Raw genomic sequence first — 20,701 nt, 5'->3', positions numbered from 1 at the left:
CATTTCTTGGAAGGAGAAGAAAAGATAATTTCTCAAAAGCTCATTGTATATTTGACCTATTCACATTATTCTCAGAAGTACACATTTTATCAAAGAGAACAAATGAAAATCCTCTCTAAATCTCGTCAGGCAACCTCACACATGATCTAACTAAATATTACACTGGATATAACATATTCACCCATCTATTCCAGTCATTCCTGACCCACCCCACCCCCACATAGATAAAGTATACTGGCAGGGGCGGGGGGGCGGAAGCAAAATACAAATATTTAATAGGTAAATCACTTGAAAATTTTAATAATAACCAAATAAAGACATATTTCACATCCAATAAAAAAGCTGATATGCATTTGACCTTTCAGCTATGTCTTTACATAAAAAAATCAAATCCATGACAGTACTTTGTACCCAGATATTCTGAAAACCCAAGATACTGGGGATGGTCTGTACTTTTTGATTGCTTTTACCAATGCTGTCTTAGATTCAGAATTTCTCCTCACTGACCATGAAATTATGTGAAGTTTACTAACCTTCTGCAAATTTCAATCTATACGTAAAATGTTTATTGAAAGTTCTTCATTCTATCTAGGTTTGCATGCAAAGTTTCAACTTGGTTCTTAGAATTTCAGGATTTCAGAACTGAAGGAATACATTTCAATTATCCAGCACAACATCTTTTGTCTACAGAAGAAATTTCGTCTCAGTGAGGTTACGTGTGTCGTCCAACCCAGAGCACAGAGGATGGCACTGGCCCCTGCACTCCACCCACAGTGGTCTTCCCAGGCCACCAGACAGCCTCACAGAAAGACACTTAAAAGTTCACTGTAATGCAGGGACTCTGGTCCAGCTCCCCGCACAAGAACACAGGATATGGTGAGGCCAAAAAGGAACACCAACGGAGCCATGGATAGGGGAGTCATACCACTATATTCTCTCTGGCAGCTGATCGAGACACAAAGGCAAACATCTGCCAGTATCCCGATGAGGGGTCTTCCTGCACCCCAGTCTCACTCGTGGCCGGGCAAGACACAGGAAGTAGGATCAACACGACCCGCAATGTAATCTGCTTGCTAGCTGCACTTGCTAGCCGCAATCCGCCATCTGCTTCTCTGCCAACCAACCAACCAACCAACCCACCCCCTAGCGTGGCCATGGCAGTTATATTAGTGGCTAATGGCTAACTGTTTACAGCTGATGGCCACCCAGCCACAGCGGATGGCCATCTGATTACAGCTGATGGCCATCTAATAACCGAGCCAGCACCTTTCCACGTGAGGCCAAGAGCCTGGAAACTGCTCTCCTGGTTCCACATTCCCCTTGAGAAGTACACGTAAATAAGTATTTGAAATAATAACTTCTCAGCATGAGCTAACCCTCACGACTGTATTCTACTGATGTTTCAGCATTTGTTTCTAAGATGCCAAAATCAGCGTTTCAATGCTTTGATGAGGAAATGTGGGCATCACTAATTTATCTATATCCTCAGAAATGTATGGGTTCTTAAATATTCCTTTTTCACTGAAGAGAAACATATAGTGATACATATACACATATATACGTGTATCAATGTATATAGACAAAAGCAAATATGGCCAAATGTTAACTATTGTTCAAATGCAATGGTGGCTTCTAGTCATTTATTACAATATTCATTCTATTTTTCCCTATATATGAAAATATTCCTAATAGAAAGTTGAGAAAATACTAAGAAGTAATACGTAGGGGGGAAAATCTCAATGAAATGCTCACAAGTCTTGCCCTGTGTTTTTTCACTTTCTACATAACATCCTTGACTTTGGAGTGAGGGGCTCTGAACACTGTCACCGTATGTGTTACAACAGAACAGAGTCATCACCACACATATAAGAAATTCCTCTCTTTAAAAGGAACTAGATCACGTTTGGTTGTTAGGAAACTACCTCTACTCCCTTGAAAAGGGATGGATTTGCAACTCATACAAAAATTCAAACACATTACGATGCCCTGAGAGAGTGGATAGAAAAAAGTTAAAACAGTCAAGACAGGAAACAGACTCTACGCTGTCATCATGCCGAGGCTACAGCACTGTGCGAATAAAGAAGAGAAAGAAGAGACATGAACAGTGAGGTGGGGGAGAGCAGCACCAGCAGTCATTTTGCAGGTGTAAGAAGGAGTAAAGCTGACTTGCTATAAATAATAAGAACCTGCTGTAAGTCTAGTTTTGACTCCCCATAACTTCCCAGCATCAACATTTCATACTCACTATTCATAGGCAAGAGATACTTTGAACCAGATTTTACCAACTGCAATTGCCATCAACCTAGTCCTCAAGGTCTATGTACTATTAAAACTTATCTGTAATACTAAGGATTATCTTCCTGTATCTTAAAATTTGCTGATAACATGGCATCCTGAAATTCAAAGGCCTGAAACTGCCCGGTAGCTTCATCAAAGACCAAAGATTACTGTGACAAGACAAGACCACAGATGTGAGAAGAAACTTTGTTAGTGGGCAGAGACATTCTCCATCCTGACTGGGCTTCTGTGAGGTAATTCGGCCTTGGTCCTCCAGGAACACAGAACCCTACCTCAATCTGACTATCCATAAGAGACACGCCATTCAACATATCACCTTGATTGACACTGCAAACCTTATTTTCTCACAGACACCTTAATATGTGGTGTAGAAATAACACTAGCCATTGTTTAAAAAGAAACCAGTGGACCAATGGCCTAGGGGTAACTAAAGTATCCTCTGCAGTCTAAGTCTCTTCTTAATCATTCATTTCCTCATCATCACCTCCGAAAGTAAAAGTGACAGATTTATAACTTGGGAGTGATGGACAACAGAAGGGAGTCTTGTATGAGTGGAAATCTCAGTGGCCCACCAAGTCTAGAATGCCCTCTGTCCTGACACAAAAGGGAGATAAACACTCTCCATGTAAAGTGAAGGCATATTTTGGAATAGTACCATAGTCTCAATTCCTTATTATGTCACCACTCACACTCAGAAATGAGCACCAACACAACCCAGTCTCTTTTTCCATAGAGAAAAACAAACATAAACTGATGACGATGATGGTGATGATGATAGCAGCTAAGATATACATAATGTTATATGTTATATAACATATACATAATGGCAGTACCTGCCAGGCACTGTTCTAAGTTCTATATATCAACTTGTTTAATCTTCTCAACAACCCTGTAAGTAGGTACTAATATTACCTCCATTTTATAAGTGAGTTTAGGTTGTTCTTCTACCTAAAGAAGGGAAACCTAAGCCATTTTTCTGGGAGGAGAGACCAACGGGAGATGGCTTCAGACCTAATCATACACTGAAACCCCTCATGTCTGAAAATTCGGAAGAACGTCAACTGAATTGAATGAAAAAGTAGGTAACTTTTAAAGAGAACAGCATCAGGAAATATGTTTGTCCCAGACATTTCTTAGTTCTGAAGCTAAAGGAACAACAAACACTGAACTCTAAATTTCCTGAGGGCAGGAATTAGTCTTATTTATATTTTTTGTCTTGGGATTTAGCACAGTGTCTGGTATACAGGAGGTATTCTGTGAATGAATGAATGAATGAATGAATGAATGAATAAAAAGAAATATAATGCTAAGCAGTGCCTGATCACTTCCTTCTAAAGCTCCTTCCTAATTTTATTCTTTCTTCTCCCTTCCTAATGAGAGAGTAAGAAATGGCAAATGCATTTCAGAAATAAATGAACCAAAAAGATATCACTTACTCGACTACTTCTTACCCTGGTACAAAAGAAAGGTGTCAAAGTTGAAAAACCTGGCTGATTCAAGTACTGGGGTTTTCCCACTTATACCCTGTCAGATTTGGGCAATTCTCATCTAAAAATGGAGATATAAACAGCTGTCCTGCTAAAAGATTGTTGGTGTAAGGCTCACAAACTAAGTTGGGTGGACACATTTCATAAACTGAAGGCATGAAAAAAATATGTTATTTCTTAGGAGATTTTTTTTCCCCATCACCCAGCATTGGACATGGCTCACAGTGGGTAGTCAATAAATATTTGTTAAATAATGGAAGATCAGAACAAAAGAGCCACATGTCTCTGATCTTCTAAATCTTCTCAATTCATAAGTACCTCTGAGAGGCTCCAAATTGTCAGAGCCAAGCTCAGTGGAAGGAATGAAAGCACGCTCAGGTAAAGATACCCTTTCATTAGGTGGGAGATGGAAAACTTATATCCAACTCTACATCAAAATAAATTAGATGGTCAACCTTATGGAAAAGTAAGACTGAGGGGAATAAACAGGAGACTCAGGGTATCAGGCAATGAAAAGCAAGCTAATGGCCCCCAACTCTTGAACCCCTCTTCTCTTGGCTTCTTCCTCCCAGGACCCCAGCTCACAAGCTGAGAAATGGCAGCCTCATTGCTGTCATTCTGCTCCTCTGAAATAGGAACCTGGATTAGCTCTGGCTGGCTGAAGCTCAACCCAGATAAGTCCAGGGCAATGCTGATAGGCAGCGGGAAGGAATTTGAGGAAGTGACAAGAAATGCCACGTCATGCACCGTAAAGAAAGCTTTCCCACAAAGTGGCCTAGGAGGTGGCTACACAGCGACTGGTGCTCAGAAAAATGCAGATAAACGCCCAAGTCTTTCCTAGCAGCAGGATAGAGAGCCAGCCACAAACAATTCACGTCCTTGCCACATCCTTCAGTGACTACTAGGAAGAATGTGGCATGCGCCCCTCCCACAGTCCCCCGCATGCAGCCAACAGGAGCCTGAGCTGGGAGTCCTGGGTGCCCTCCTGCTGCAGGGGACCAGGGAGCAGACTCACCTCTGCTCATTTCTAACATATTAACCAGAGACTCTCCAGTAATCCTGAAATCCTGAGGATGTGTGTGGGGGGTTTTTTGTTGTTCTTGTTGTTTCTAAAAGCTTCCAGGTTATAGTCTTTCTGTCATAGGGAAAGGTATGCTCCATGTCAAAAATAAACTCTTCCTAATTTCATTCACCAAGTAATGGATATCATAATAATCTGCACTGGCATCTGTCATTGCAAAAATTTCCACTGTTCTTCACAAAAAGTTTCATAGGAAAGTGGAAGTCAGCAAGCAGCTATTCTCCAAAGAAATCCACATGGAAAGAAATGGGGCCTAGCAAAGAAGCCTGGGGAGAGTGGAACTCTGCTGTTATTACGGCTCTTTCGAAGACAGCGTGAAATTCCCTATTGGTTATATATGGCATGACTCTCTTTACTTATATGTTAAAATTTCATTCAGAGAACCTGTTCTCAAAAAAGAGTATCCAAAACTTGCCTGAGATAGCTTCACAAGGAAATCTGTACTTTGAAAAATAGAATAGAAGGTCAAATATTTTAGGGGGGAAAAAATGTAGTTTATATGATTAATTAATAGCAGTGACTACTTAAAAAGGCATGTTGGAAGAGCCTGGATAGCGACTGGATAAATCTCATAGCCCAGTGTGCTAAGCCTCTCTGCAAGAAATTCTGGCTTACAGTCTGCAATCTCAAATTGTCCCGCAATGTCTATCTAGACAGAAATTTGAGTCCCTGGTGTCCCAGAGGTTTCATAAGGGCCACAGTTGTCAGCACACCAGATTTTCATCCTGGGTAGCCAGGGACATATTTCAATCCAGTACATTTTTGCTCAGAACTCTTTGAGAACACGCCAAATAGAAAATGATTAGAATTGCATTTCCTTACTCTCACATATTAGCATTAAATTATTAGTTGTATTAGTGGCTTGCATTTACATTAAACTTGCAAATTATATAGACCCTTTTTTCCATTCTATGAGCATCTCAATTTTTTCCCTGCATGCATATCTAATCATTTGCTTACCTCTTATCACTCCGGGAACCTACAGTTTTAATTCCATGGATTTCCACAGGGCAAGAATCTAGGCCACCGTTTATGCACAGAAATCAATTCAGCCATCACTACACTATGCATCAAAACAACATTTTAAGAGCAAAAGTTGAAGCCAGTGGCATTGAGCCAAAGCACCTCTCCTCGAAAGGAAAATACAGTGGGATTTTTAAGAGCAAACAGGACAAGTCGCCGAGGCTTTATGCCTCCCCAAGAAATGGGAATCCTTAATGACCCAGAGTCTCTTGATTCAAATCTGGAACTTAAAATTTTGTGCCCGAAGGAACGTGTTGATTTCCACACCCCCCGGTGTACTTCTGCAGTGTCCCATGTAAATCTATTCACCAGGTCAATTTTCTCTCTCTTTGCCCCTAATGAAACACTAACCAATGACAATTAATGTTCTTAATTAGAATCTGAAAGAGCATTTTGGCCCCACAAGTCTATTGCATTTTCACAAGATCTGCATCTCTGAAATACAATATTATATTAACGTGATCGTTTCCAAAGAAATCATATTACTGTATCATAAATCATAGAAACATCATTGGCTGCTCCTAATACTGTATTCAATCTGCTAACTACAGCGTTCACACGTTATAGCAATCTATGCAATTGCATATTAAAGCCATAAAAAGTTTTCCGCCCATATGACTTTTCCCACAGCTCAAATAAAGGTGGATTAAGAAAATCTGGCCAAGGGTATACTTGTCGACTGCCATTTCCCACAGCAAACAGGGCATTTTCCTCTGGGAATAAAATATTTTCTTTAAACTACTGTTTATAACCCTTATCAGGTCAACAGCAATAGAGCCATCAAGTCCAATCTCTTGTGGAAAAAAGTCAAGGTCAACAAGTACTTGCATTTTTGTTTATCTTTAGCTGCAATTGCTACCGACATTCAATTGGGTAATAAACATGAGGTCTGTCAGATGTTCCCAACGAACAGGTGATCCCGAAGCTATCTCAGAACAAGGCCATTGCCAGATAATCAAACAATCCTCTTATAACAATTATGATTTGAGTACATTTGTTTATCAATGCAAACATCAGTCGATTCTGAATGAATATTGCCGTATCATTCCCACCACTGGATAATAAGAATGAGGAAGTCCAGGAGGACTCTTGCTAGAATTACTCGCCAACAATAATGTGTGTACTCCCATGAGCAGAGTACCATCCAAAAAGAAGAGGCTTTCTCCTCTTATCTTTTCTACTTAAAGGCAATTTTGTGTAGCTCAGTACAGCCATGTCCCTTACTACGCCGCCCAGGTTCCTGAGCCCAGTTGCCTCTCTCTGCCTGAAAACCAATTCTACGGTTATGTGTGTGTGTCTACTTGGAACTGTTGCATTATTCCTTTAAGCCAGCATGGTTGCTACATTAGAAAACACTTCATTTTAACTTGAAAAGTGGTAGGATTTGTTCAGCATGTTTCATTTTAAAGAGTCAGATAGATATTTGGAATAAAGGCCACATACTTCTTTCCAATCCATCATGAAACTCACTGATATCAACGGGAGTTATGCGTTTGGATCCCGGCAGCACATGGCTCCGTGCCATATTCGACTTACAGATTAAAAATAGAATCCGTTCCAGCTGCAAAATAAGACACGTTAAACCAACTGCCTCCATTTGAAATATGAAAATCAAATCTAAGGACTATGGCTACTAAGACGATGACTCTGACCCACATAATGCAAACCTTTTGCCTCCACTTCTGTTACGAAAAATGAACCCAAGGAACATTCCTGGAGCCTAAAAGTAATGCTTCCACTTCTCCCTAGGTAGCTTTTAGTAACATCCCATTACTTAGCAGAGCAATTAATGTTGTCCAATGCTGACTCCTTGCCTATCAAGAGCATCAGGACATCTGGAATCGGAGTAAAGGACAATCCTAAAAAACACACAAACCCACATCCTGGGAAAGAAGGTAAAAACTGAAAACAAAACAAAGTCTAGACACACAAAATGAAGTCCACTATTTTTAAAGACAACTTTCAATGTAGACATACTAAGTATCAGCTGATAGTGTTGTTAGTCAGATAAAAAAAGTACTACTTCAGTATAAAAAAAATTATCCTTCTTTCTTTAACATTCTGGCAAAAAGTGAATATAAGCAGAGTTGTATCAGCAGGCACAGCAGTATATTAGTTCCAGTCCTGGGGTCTAGAAAGTCTTGGGCAGGTAATTTCAAGATTCTACATAAAAAGAAAAATTAACAGCCTGGGAAGTGGAAACCTGAAGCGCACCAGGGTTAGAACACACTGGAAGTCCATGAGCATGAAGGTCTGTGAAACAAAACATCTACTCTGCAAATACTCAGGAAATGTTCATCAATCAGTTGTCAAGCAAAGGGGGAAGTCACCTCATTTTCAGAGGAGTCAACTGATGAAATGAGTCACCAAATTCCCATGATAGTGTGGCTGGCCTCTTCCTTTCCACACAGCTCCTGGTCCCCATGGAGCCAGAACCTTGTCCGAGGGAAAGAAAGGTGGCAGAGAGAGACTGGGAGCTGGACTCCTTCGAGCCACCCTCAGGAAGCGGTGGGAAAATGTCACGTCTGCCCACCCAGGGTGTGGGGCAAAACCATAGTCAGCAATGACCAGCTATATTGTCCCCATATGTAGAGAGGTGAAGCTACACTTAAGACAGAGAGGATGCCAGAAATGACCTGCGGTCTATATGGCAGTATTCTGAAACCTTTGCATGATCCTAAACCCTTCCAAACCCCCACCCCACAGACAACTCAGTCTCTCAGTCTAGTCCAGTCTCCTCCTCTTCTCTCCAGCCCCTTCCCTCTGCCTTGCTTCATGCCCTCAACATTTCTGTAAAACCATAGAGCTAACTCCAGCTCTTCCCCGCAGTGATTCCTCCTTCACGCAGATCTGACCCTGACACAACTCTAACGTTATCAGTGACTCCCCACTGCCTCTCAAACAAACTCTAACTCCTGAAGAAAACATATATAACCCTTCCTGGGCTGACCCCCGCCACCTCTTGTTCTCACCTCCTTAGAATCTTGCTTCCCAACACCCTGTTCTTGCTCAGGTGGAGGCATAAATGAAGCCTTTCTCTTGGTTTCATACCTTTACACAAACTAATTTTGTTGCCTCACCTGCTCTGCTACTTCTCCATCTGTCCCAAGTTTCCTACATAGTCTCACCCCCTGAGAGGAGCAAGGTGAGAGATTGGGAAAGAGAAGTCAATTTCTTTGAGAGGTAACTCTGGGGGGTAGGTAGTGATTACCCAGAGTGCTGTGTGAAGAAGTACCCATGTCAGAGTCCCATTGAAATCACTTGATGAGAAAGGGTGTTGTGATGGATTAAGAATGCCTGCCATGCAAGGCAACTGCCTCATCTATGCCTGTTAGGTGCCATTCCTCTACTTCCAAATTACACTAAACGCTGAACCTACTCAGTCATGAGACTTAACCTACCATAGGTTACTGTCTGCCCCTCCGCTGGACTGTTGGTTTCTTGATTCCAGAAATGGCTTCTTTCACTCTGACACCTCAGTTCTGGCACTGGGCTGGTCCATAGTGGTTATTCAGTTACTACTCATTAAGTTAGTGAATGGGACTATTTCTGTCTTCACCTCTAATACCTTTGGGAGTATTCCTTTCATCAGCTCAAAATTCACAATATCTAGAAATACCCTTTATTTGCACTAAATTTATTCCTTTCACATAAGGGGATGTTTTTGGTGCTGGGATGTGGTAAACCAAATACTCATAACACACAGCCGGCCACCTCCAAATGTATGTGTTGAGATCATATTCCATCAGGACTTCCATTTTTAAAGACTGTGCCACCTGAATCTTACCATTCTGGCATCCCAGCTCAGTCCCTCAACATCTCCGTTTTAACTATCGCGTACCTGAATTTCTGTGGCTCCATTAACCCTGTTTCAGGGAATGATCACCAGGATGATAAGAACATTCTCACTTACATCCCCAGCCCCAGATAGAGGGCGGAAAGACTAAAGAAGGAAGTTGACCCACCACCAAATGGTCAGAAGAAGGAGATAGAAATGTGAGAAAAGGGCCCATGGCATCACCAAATAATCAGTATCTTAGCTCATATTAGTGCAAGCTGTCATCTGTTTCAACCACGGAAATAAAGACTAGCTTATATACCAAGGAGTTAAATAACAATGGGCTGAATATGAATCCAGGCACCTAGTTAAATCAGTCAATCAAATATTTATTAGGCACTTACCCTTGCAGACTGTGCTAGGAGCTAAGGGGAATGCAAAAGGAGCCCTACAGAGGATGTTGGAGATGCCAGTCTGTGCCACCTCACTGATCCCTGTGCGAGGACATGTGGGAGAATTTCTCTAGGTCTTCTTACCAGTTGAAGGGATTCTTCTGAACAGCCTCCATGGGTGCTGTAAATCTTGTAACGAATTCTATTTCACTCTTTATTTTGACTGCCAGGAAGCTCAGAGCCAAATTATTGCCTACTTCCAACAATGGTACATCTGTGCGTGATCTTATAATTCATACTTGTATTGTTTTGTACTACTCTTAAGATTGGCCCCTTTTTTATTTCCCTTTCATTATAACTTCTTCATCGACTTATTTTTATCTTACTGGATACTATAAACTTTGTTAATTTCCTCTCTTAGAGTGAAGCGGAGAATGTGAAAATGCATTTTTAAATTAAGATATATCCTTTTTGCCTAAGGTATCAAAGTAGAAAAGGGTCTCAAGGTGCTCCCTGTCCTGCTGTCATAGGTGCATTGTAATTGGGGAACTCAATGAAAGATTCAAACTACAACAAATGAAATTTTTAAAGAGACAGCACTGATCTAATGCTAATAATCTAGCAACAAGCCTATTGGCAACTTTGATATTTTCTGCATTCACGCTTTAATTCCCCCTTTCTTAAAAATATATGCTTTTGAAGAAAATTTAAGATTTTCCAGGTAAGGTCATGTTTTCTTTTTCTCCTGCTATGGACATATACAATAGGGAGTTCTACTTCTGTCATTCCTTGTTAGGAAATAAGATGATCTATGTCTAGGAGGGAATGCATATGGGTTGCTATTGGTAAATGGGGGAAAGCCAAAGCTAATTGTACTAATCAAACAGAATGCTTTTAGGTTAAGTAATTATGGAAAATTATCTGCAAGACTGAACTAATCCACAAAGCCAGACACTTGAGCAAAACCCAACTTACCAACTACACTTCTGGGACCAATCAATGTAAGAGGTAGACGACGCCTATCCCTTTTTAAGGAAAACGCTTGGCATAAATTTACTGTTTGGGTTAGTTTTTGCTAGGCCAACAGCCAAAACCTCTACCACTATCCTTAATTAGTGCTAGCATTCATGGGAGAGCGAGATAAATTCAGGAGCAGAGCAAAATATCACATCCCAGGGGATGGAATCATGTCTGCTGCTGGGAACAGCATAGAACATAAAAGCGTCCTCTCAGGGTGGCACCGTTACTCCTGCCACAGGGTCTTGTCTCAGAATTCATTCTTTCCCCCTACCCTAACGTCCCTCATAAGATACTAAAATGCTACTGCCGGTGCCCATCCATCCTCTACTGGAAGCTCATTCAGGGCCAGAGGATGGTACCCAAGAGTAGGGGTAGGCAGAACAGGCAACTATGTGGGTGGCATGATTTAAGGTACATCCCTAAACCCATCTACCTCCAACTTCTGAAAAGGGCTACCCACTGACTCTTTCCCTGAGTCCCCCTGTTCAAATGCATCTCTGAGAGTTAGGACAGGTGAGACCTCAGTATCTATTTACATTTCGACAGAGATTGCCATGTGAGATTAGCCATCTGGCATCCAGAAGAAACCAGTCCTGAGGGAATGTAGTGCAATCACAGTTTGAAAGCATGAGAGTTCCTGATCCTCTTTAATAAATAATTATCCATCAATGGCCATGTGCCCATAACTATGTTGGGCACAGGAGATTTAAAGATGTAGACTAGTGCCTTCCCAGCAGCGTCCTGGGAAGGCTAATGCATGAATGGCTCATTTCAATATGTGAGAAAGGATAAGACACGGGATACCATGACAACACAGAAGAGGCTCACTTCCTTCATTCTGCGGGTTCACAGAATACTTCCTGCAGATGACACTTAAATTAAGCTTGTAAGTTTTTAACCTGGGTTACACAGACCCTCCCCCACCCAAAAGGGTCCATGCTTAGAATTCAGAAGATCCATCCATGTACTTGGAAAGGGAAAAGTTTACATTTTCTTCTCACTACCCTCTAATTGGAATTAGCATTTCTTTCAAGTGTGTATCCAGATTAATAACAAACCACAGAACTATTAGCAGGACCTGTGACTTTCTCACCAATGGAAATCATATTTACTTATCACAACGCAGTTGTAACAAATACCTTAAAACATCATGCCTAGTCACAACTATTTCAAAATAGTGTAGACAACAGAATTACTGCTAGACCCTGTTATTTAATTCATATTAGTAAATGGCCACTTGGTTGTTTTTTTAAGTATTTTGATAAGTAGATTTCAATATAATTACTTTCTTGGGTAGTTCTATGTATTTTATTTTATGCATTAATAAAAATATTACTCTGACCAGACATTTACTGACTTTACCAGGTTGCCAAAGGGATTCGCCACCACCCACAAAATGTTAAGGGAACCTAAAGAGAATAAGTACGAGTCAGCAGCCAGGTGACTGATGGCGGAGAAAGCAATAATGGCACAGGGGCAGACTGCAGAGGCCCTGGGAGGGCTGAACCAAGTGTCCCACAGTGGGTCCGGATCAAAGTTGGCCTCACAGGGCCCCAGAGATGCAGAGCCTCTATGACAGTCGGAGGACCAAGGGAGAGGTGGCCCTCCTTAAGTTGGGCCAAATACCTTCTCACCCTGTCTTTTTCTCAATGTCCCTGACCACAGAGTTCACCAAATCTAGGCCATTGGCATGTCGTGCAATACACTCACAGCTCCCTAAAAATATCCAGTATTTAGTCAATATTTCACTTACATATGCTTGGTGTTCTCGGTAGCACAAACTTCCTGAGGGCAGCTACCATGACCTCTTCATTTTATAGCTTCACACAGAGCACCTGCTATAGCTAAGTGCTTAATCCATTTTTAATCGTTTGTCTAGAATGTATAAATTTACATTTCCCCTCTTAAGTACAACCCATGATAATATTTTGGCCCATTTGCAGAAGCGATTACAATTCTGGACTCTTTTTACCTACTCGGACTATGTGAAATGGATGCTTCCCTAAAATTAACTTCCTCACTTTGGCCTTGCTGAGAATGACACTGTGTGAAGAATGCACCACCTGGGACAATGTATTCTCTCCTTGGGTAGAAACTGAAATGCATTTAAGCTGTGCCAGGCTGTGTGTGGTGGCCCTGGAATGTCTAGGAGAACTGACCTGCAAAACAAGTTATTGCTTATAGTTTAAAAGCCCATGCAGAATTGAGAGAAGAGGGGAAGGTGAGAGAGAATAAGAGAAAAGAAAGGCTTTATTTAGAAACTGAATTAAGTAATTACACGTTAAGATCTGTGATTCTAAAGCTCAAAGCACCATTTTCATTATTTACATAAGGCAATAAAATGCATGCTCTTAACATGAGTATAGAATATATTCTTCTATGTGTGATGCATTTGGGGAAAATACCTCACGGTTTTAGAAAGAAAGGACTGAGCATTAGGAACCAGTAACTTCAGGGTCCAGTACAACAGAAAACATATTCTACTCTCACTGAAAGACTAAGGCTGGTACAGACAGGGGAGCCTTCTCTAATTTACAGCAGACTGAGTAAAACTGTAAAGAAGATAACTTTTTAAAAAGTTTTCATATCTTATGACTGCAGAGCTAAATGATGAATTGACATAACATCATTATTCATATAATTCTTTACCACTCTTTTTTGTTTGTTTGTTTGTCTAAAACTATCACATGATTCCTGGGAAACCAATGTAATTACTTCCATGAAAGTCAGAGAATTGGTGTATAATTTGAGAAGTTCTGCAAGTCACACCAGTGTTGGTATTTCTTAAGAAACAAACAACCACAGCAAAACCACCAACAAAATTCTACTCCATCACATACAACAAAACCCCAGCATCTGCACAGGTGACAATGGCAAATGTCAGCTGCAAAGTCTACACCACATACCGAGTCCACTGTAACACTGCAAACCAACGGGAAAACAGAACTGTGGTTTTAAGGCCATGCTGAACCAGTGTCACACCTTTTGAGTTTCAAAAATTAAAGTACAATATTTGATAAAATATCCAGACCATGAATTCACACATAAATAAAAATGAGCAATCAACAGAAAAATAAGAAATGACCCTGTTGATTAATGCCCTGTCTTTTCCAATTGAGGGTCAGACCTTTTCAAACACAATCACATGAGGATGGAATCAGTAAAGGTCAATCAAAGGCATGCTGAAACTCCAACTGTCTAGCTGACCTTCAGAGCTTGTGACAAATTGCTATCAGTCAATGTCAACTAATGACAGTAGCTCTTTGGCTAATCAATTGTTCTAAAAATGATCAAGAAAACTACTCACAGGACAGCTCATTTTCACATCAATGCCTGTGAAGTATGAAAAGCTCATTTTTTTGAGTTTTTAATAAGCTCATAAGTAAAGCAGTTACTTGGTAACAGAGGTCACCTTACAGAAAAAGGCAGAACCTTTGTCTGCCTTTTATATATTTTTTTATTACCATATTATAGTAAAAATATGCCATGGATACGCCAGAGGGCTACATAATAAAGTAGGCAACACTTCATCCACTTTGGAGACAAACACTTGTGTGTTAGAGGGAAATCTATTTGGGAATAAATAATTTCAAATGCATTTTTCAATTGTTTAAAAATAATGACCCCAAGTTTACTAGTGATACTGCCTAAAGATGAGAAGATGCACTTTCTGTGAAAACAGTTATGGCCAACTAAATATACAGTTACTACTTTTACATGAAGTTAGTTTTCGTTAAGATGACCTGCTTTCATGATGCTAAAAGTCAAGCAAATGGAGAACAGAAAATGGTTATTCACATTTGATGAGTCAATCAAAAGGAATGGTAAATCTAGTATGGGGTGTGCTTGGGAAAACGATTCTCTGTCTATACATCTAATTCAACATGTTTGATAAGTTAATAATATGGACCTTTTGATAACGGGGATTTGTGGAACATAATAACTTCCACTTTCTTTTTTACACCTGACTGTTCCCATCAGGAAATCATTTTCCTATTCTGCCTGCCACCGCATATGCACACGCCACACTTTAATTTGCAGTCCGACACTAAGTGTAACCAAAGTAACATACGGGGCTGCAATGGTCTAAGGGCTGAGGCCTACGGTCACAATTATATTTTACTTTTACTTTCTCTCCACTTTAAGTGCATTCTAGTGCCACTGAATTATAAGAAGTTCTTTGAGAAGTACAAGGATTAAGAAGTAAATGTAAATAAAAGTAGCTCATTCAAATCACTCTGACCAGCAGACAAGTGACATGAAAAAAAAAAGAACTATTTTTAAAACATGTTTTCTTTATTTTCAGGGTTCTTAGGTTATTATAAACATTTTGCTTCTAAAATCAGTTGGGATTTTTTGAAAAGAAAGAAAGAACACTGTTTCTAAACAAGCAGTATTCACTTTGTGTTTTCATCTGAAAAACTGCAGATTATAGATTACATCCCAAACCTGAGTTGCTAAGGTAGTTTTTCAAATTAAAATATCTTCTGTGGCCTCAACCACTCTCAACTTGTCCATAGGAAAGAAATAAAGGAGGGAGGGCAACACTTAAGCTAAGCCATAATTGGAAGTATGTGAAAAATGAAGTGTCAGTTTGGTCAATAAAGGGCAAAGGTCAAGGGGAACTGCGGCCCAAACTCTGTGCGAAATGTGCTCATTAAGACATCCAATCAGAGCTCTCCTTCCCACCTATCCCATTATTCATCAGACAGCTGACTGTTTCAAATGCTCAGGTTTGGGCTGTTATTACTTTTCTTCTTCATGTAAAAAGGCGAGCTGGTATATAAATCGTTGCTTAGTCATCTGGAACATTATGTGGCCCTTCCCCACCTCCCTCTCTCCTGGCTCCCCACCCCCTCCCATCCAGCTCTGCCTGCTGGCTTCACAGGTCTGAAACAACGGCCTTGAGAGTCCCTTCAGTAATAAATGGAATTGCCTTCTGCCTATAGGTTGCCTGAACTCATACAAAAGCTGGTGTGGAAGGGGGATGGGGCAGTGGGAGGCATTGCAACTATTGATACATTATTATAAAGAAGTAGCAGTGCTTTTCAATTGTCCCTCTTTAAAGAAACATGCTGTTTTTGCTTTCTTTTTTTTTTTTTTAAGTGGGAGCAAAGATACTATTGTTGATCTGAGTCCTGCCCCCGAAAGAAGTTCGTAAGTGGATTTTAGAGGTCCTAGGGACCATTAAAGTCCTTTAGGGTTGAAATGTTTTACATCAAATTTCAATGCAGAAATAAGACTTTTTATTTATCCTTACAAAAGAAAGAAAAGAGATGAGCTTCAAGTGGAAAATATTCTGCAAGAAAATTGTCCTTACTTATTTACTATGTTCCTGGTCTCAATAAATCTTTGAATGAGTGAAATGGGATAGGCTCTTAATACATAATACACATTCATCATATCAGTCATCTTGCTCCTCTGTAAATATCTCAATCACCGTTCGACTTAGCGCACAGAACTAGATTCTCACTGACCAGCAAAGGATCACCCCCACTGGAGGCACACACTCTGGCTTATTCCATGCTTTGTCACCATGACAGAGCACGGCACCAGGCCCAGTGCAGACACCGGGGAACAAGTCAACAAATTGATAACAGAAAGAATGTCCATCAAAGGATCATTCCTAGCCCCACAAAGCACTTTATCAAATAAGATACTCCCGATTAGGAGCGTGGGCTCTGAAGTCAGGCTGTATGGCTTCAAGTCCTAACTCTACCTACCACCAAACAGTATGTGACTTTGGGCAAGTCTCCGAGCCTTTCTGAACCTCCATGACTTCCTCTGCAAAGTGAAGAATGGTAATACACTGTTAGCCCTTCTTATGTTATTTTATTATGATCATAAATTAATCTCTCTTGACTTTGAACCAAAAAGGGAGAAGTGCTCAAACTCAAAATGTGGTCAGTCATAGCTAAAGCTGCTTGTGAGTTTTACAGTATCTGCCCTCCATGGAAGGAGTACAAAAAGGCACGTTATTTGCTTGGTGTTCACATGCTTCCTAGAGTAGACCCAATTATGGTCAGTAGGGCAGTTGCACACAGTAGAACAAAAAAGACACACAAGAGTCACATACATATCTGCCGATGTGTACCTCAGCTTCTGAGACTCAGCTTGGAGGTCCTGAAAACACCCCATTCTAAAGCAGTTACAAAGCCAAGAGACTAAGATCTTAAGGCAAACTCTGATAGTTACTCACTCTCCAGTATTTCGGAGCTGTACTTTTTTCTCTTCTGAAAGGAGAAAATAGCAAATAATTGACAGGGACAAAATACGGACTCAATCTCATATCTTTGGAAGTGCTTTGAGGAAGTTAAAGAGTAGACAAAATCAATGTCATAGCAACAGCAGCAGATCCCTCGACCAAATACATTTGTTAGGCCTTCCTTTTCAATGCCAATTTAAAGGAACTTTACTATTAAAGAATCAATTTCCTGCCAGGGGTCACAGGTGTTAATATTAAATAAAAGCAGATGTCATAAGGAAGAGTTGCATGATAAATAATTTGAATTAGGGGAAAGATTTAGTATGTAAATCAGGAATAAACATTACATCCCTGAATAAAATGAATATTTTTGGTATTTTATTAATTACCTACCTGACATATACTCTCTTCAGAATGCCCAAGATTGAATTTTGTATTTTCATTCTTATGCTTAGGTAAGAATTTTACTAAAACTCTTCCATTGGTCACAACAGCTGCTACTCTGGCAAATTATCAGGTACTCAAGACCCCTCAAATTGCTGAAACTCTAACTAGGAATTGTTACTGTATTTTGAAATCTGTCAGAACATTACAGATTTCCTGGATGACTTATTTTATTTGATTTACTTTCAAAGTCCGAAAGAACGGGACTCGGTTGAAATATATAGCCTGTTATATGCCTCCACTGTGCAGCTGATAAGGTTATTTAACAGAGGGCCAAACCTGGGGGATTTCGTTCTTTCTTTCTTTCTTTCTTTCTTTTTTTTTTTTTTTTTTTGTGCCACAGGTGCCATAATGAAATGGTGAAAATTGAAAAGGAATGAGGAAAAAAGAAACGCAGTACAAATAATACAGTAGAGAAAGTTTTAAAATACGTATTGCCCCTGTCTGTGGGGGAAACACCTCTTTGGATATGTTCTTGACAGACTGAGTTATTTCTGTCTATTGGGTATGTATAAAGACATATTTATGGATTTATAAATCTTTTGAAGAGGGCTGTTATTTACCCAGTTGACTAAAATGGACTCAAACTGTGTAAATAACTATTTAGGACATGCACTATGGGCCAAACGCTGGCACGGCTTACACATCCATGTCTGCCAGAAAAGGCAGACAGGGGAAACATGTAGAAGCCACTCTGCACAGCTCATGAGAAGGCTGCACAAAGCCCCAGCTCCACAGGTCTTGGGGATGAGAAAAAGATTTGGAAGGGTCATGGTCGGCACAGAAACGTACATCAGTCGTTGCAGCGACACTTTGAGGCATCACTCCGCATGGAGCAAGGAATCAATCTCACTGCCAAAGAGAACCCACAGGGAAGCACAGGTGAAAGTGAGGCTGTGACTCCTACCATCCACGTTATCAGCTGGTGGAGGAGAGGAAGGGAGAAATCAGGACAGAAAGTGTCTAAGTTTCTATCTGATTACGGTGGACGCAATTGACTCTAGTTCTTTGGTGGAGAGCCAGGGAAAGAGGGCACGATGACAAGAATCTTAGATAAATGATCGGGACACCGAAATTTTAGGTCTGACACTACACCGGGAACTCATCAAATCCTTCAAATCATCCACACTTTATTTCCCTCACCTGTCAAAGGGGGCTAGAGCAGTTTTATCTGCCAGGCAGGATTGTTTTAGAAAGGTTCAACTGAGCTCATTCCAATGAGATAATTTATGTAAAAAATGCTTTAAAAAATACAACAACAACAACAAAAACCCTAGGTGGTGGTCTTTTATGAAAAAATATAAAGAGAAACAATGTAAGTGGAAAAGTCTAGTACTGTCAAGGATCTATGGCTCTTCGTTTACAATCAAATTCATTATTAAATTGGCCTTTGGAGAGCCCTTGTTGAAGGAAAGAGAAACATGCACACTTCCTAATTCCTTGTTATGACATGTCAGAGGGGAAGAACTGGGCTGGGGCATTTGCCCTTTGAAAATCCTTTTATCAGATTAGGTTGAAGAAAACTTACATGTTAGAACTTTAAATTCAAGTGCAAGTGCAGTTCCCAAGCCTTCATCGTAGCAGCCAAACTGCCTGCCTGTTCATGGATGATATATTTTTTGAAAAGCCAGAAATGAAAAAGGAAAAGAAAGGAAGAAACAAAACACTAGGCTATGACCCCAGGTAGCAATTGTGGAATACAGGAAAAAGAATTGAGATTCCATTTACACCTTTTGGAAAACTCATGGTACAAGTTGAATTCTGAAAGCAGGGCTTTCTATTGAAAGTGCTGACATCACCGTAACTAGAGCGCCCTGAGCAGCGACACCATAACATATACATACACACACCTGAAAGAAAAAAGGCCCCGTGGATTCATGCTGCATATCATTTTCCAGTAAAAGTCAGAGGTCAGAGGTTACCTCTTTCCGCCTCAGCTCTGAACCAGTTTACTATGCCGGGCTCCATTTTTTACTAGACTTATAGTTGTGATGAAGTCAGCAACTTTTCTTTGAACAATAAAATGTCTCAAATGCTTAAAATTCCATGTATAGAAGTTACTCCCAGTCCAACTAGCATACATGTGCCTAAAAAAAAAAAATTAACTTTCCTGTTTTGGTTTTCAAATTAATCATGTTAAATTCATTGTAGACTGCAATTCTAATTGGTAGAGCCCATTTCAGTTAGAAAACAAAATTATTTTGTTGTCTAACAGCACTCCAATGAAACGTGATCATCAAGCCAGATTTTAAAGTATGTACCTACCATGGGCTTAGAGTCAACTTCAATAAAGCCATCTTTTTATACTCAGATAGAGAATACTCTCTTAAACTTTGGTTGCATTAATTGAACACAAAATCCACTACTGTGGGTCTCATCCAAAGCAGTGCAAAACATCTGAATTCTCAATCACCTTTTTGCTGAAGATTAACTTCATGTTTCAACTTTATTTCCCACTAGTTTTAGTCAGACATGTATATCCATGGACACCCAAATACACACACAGGTATGTGCATTGCAAAGGACAACACAAATCAAATTGATTTGGTTTCTTTCCATTTCTTTCCAACTCCCTTTCGTCTGACTTTGAAATGAAGTCAAGCACTAAAGAGATTCAGATAAGTAAAGTCAGGAAAATGGCTTCAACCCAGTGGAGAGGGACACCCAACATGAATTTCTGAAAGGCCCACTTCCATCTAAGTATCTTAAGACATCGTTAACTTGGAATCCTAGTGGGTGTTTCTTCATGAGCTCTTGAGAAGCCTTGAAGGGCAAGTAATAATAATACCTTTTATTTGTATAGCAGGGCCCAAGCAGCATACTATTTATGCCCATTCCAACTGCTAATATACTTCTCTGATCTTGAACTCGGTCAATTTATTGACCCCATTTTATGGAGGTGGCAGGCAGTTGGAATGGCACAGGAGAAGGAAAGGTCAAGGGATAAAATAAGATGAGCTGATTCTCATATTA

At 40.2% G+C, this 20,701-nt stretch overlaps 1 protein-coding gene across 5 annotated transcripts in view; it reads right to left on the bottom strand.

Annotated features, from left to right (window-relative positions):
• The window catches only part of MEIS1 (Meis homeobox 1), a 141,620-nt gene that overhangs the window by 80,136 nt on the left and 40,783 nt on the right, over nt 1-20,701 (bottom strand). The gene's annotated exons all lie outside the window — the stretch shown is intronic.

Source organism: Rhinolophus sinicus, linkage group LG05 (assembly GCF_036562045.2).
Source record: "Rhinolophus sinicus isolate RSC01 linkage group LG05, ASM3656204v1, whole genome shotgun sequence".
Classification (NCBI taxonomy): Eukaryota; Metazoa; Chordata; class Mammalia; order Chiroptera; family Rhinolophidae; genus Rhinolophus; species Rhinolophus sinicus.
This window is presented reverse-complemented; position numbering and strand designations above follow the sequence as displayed.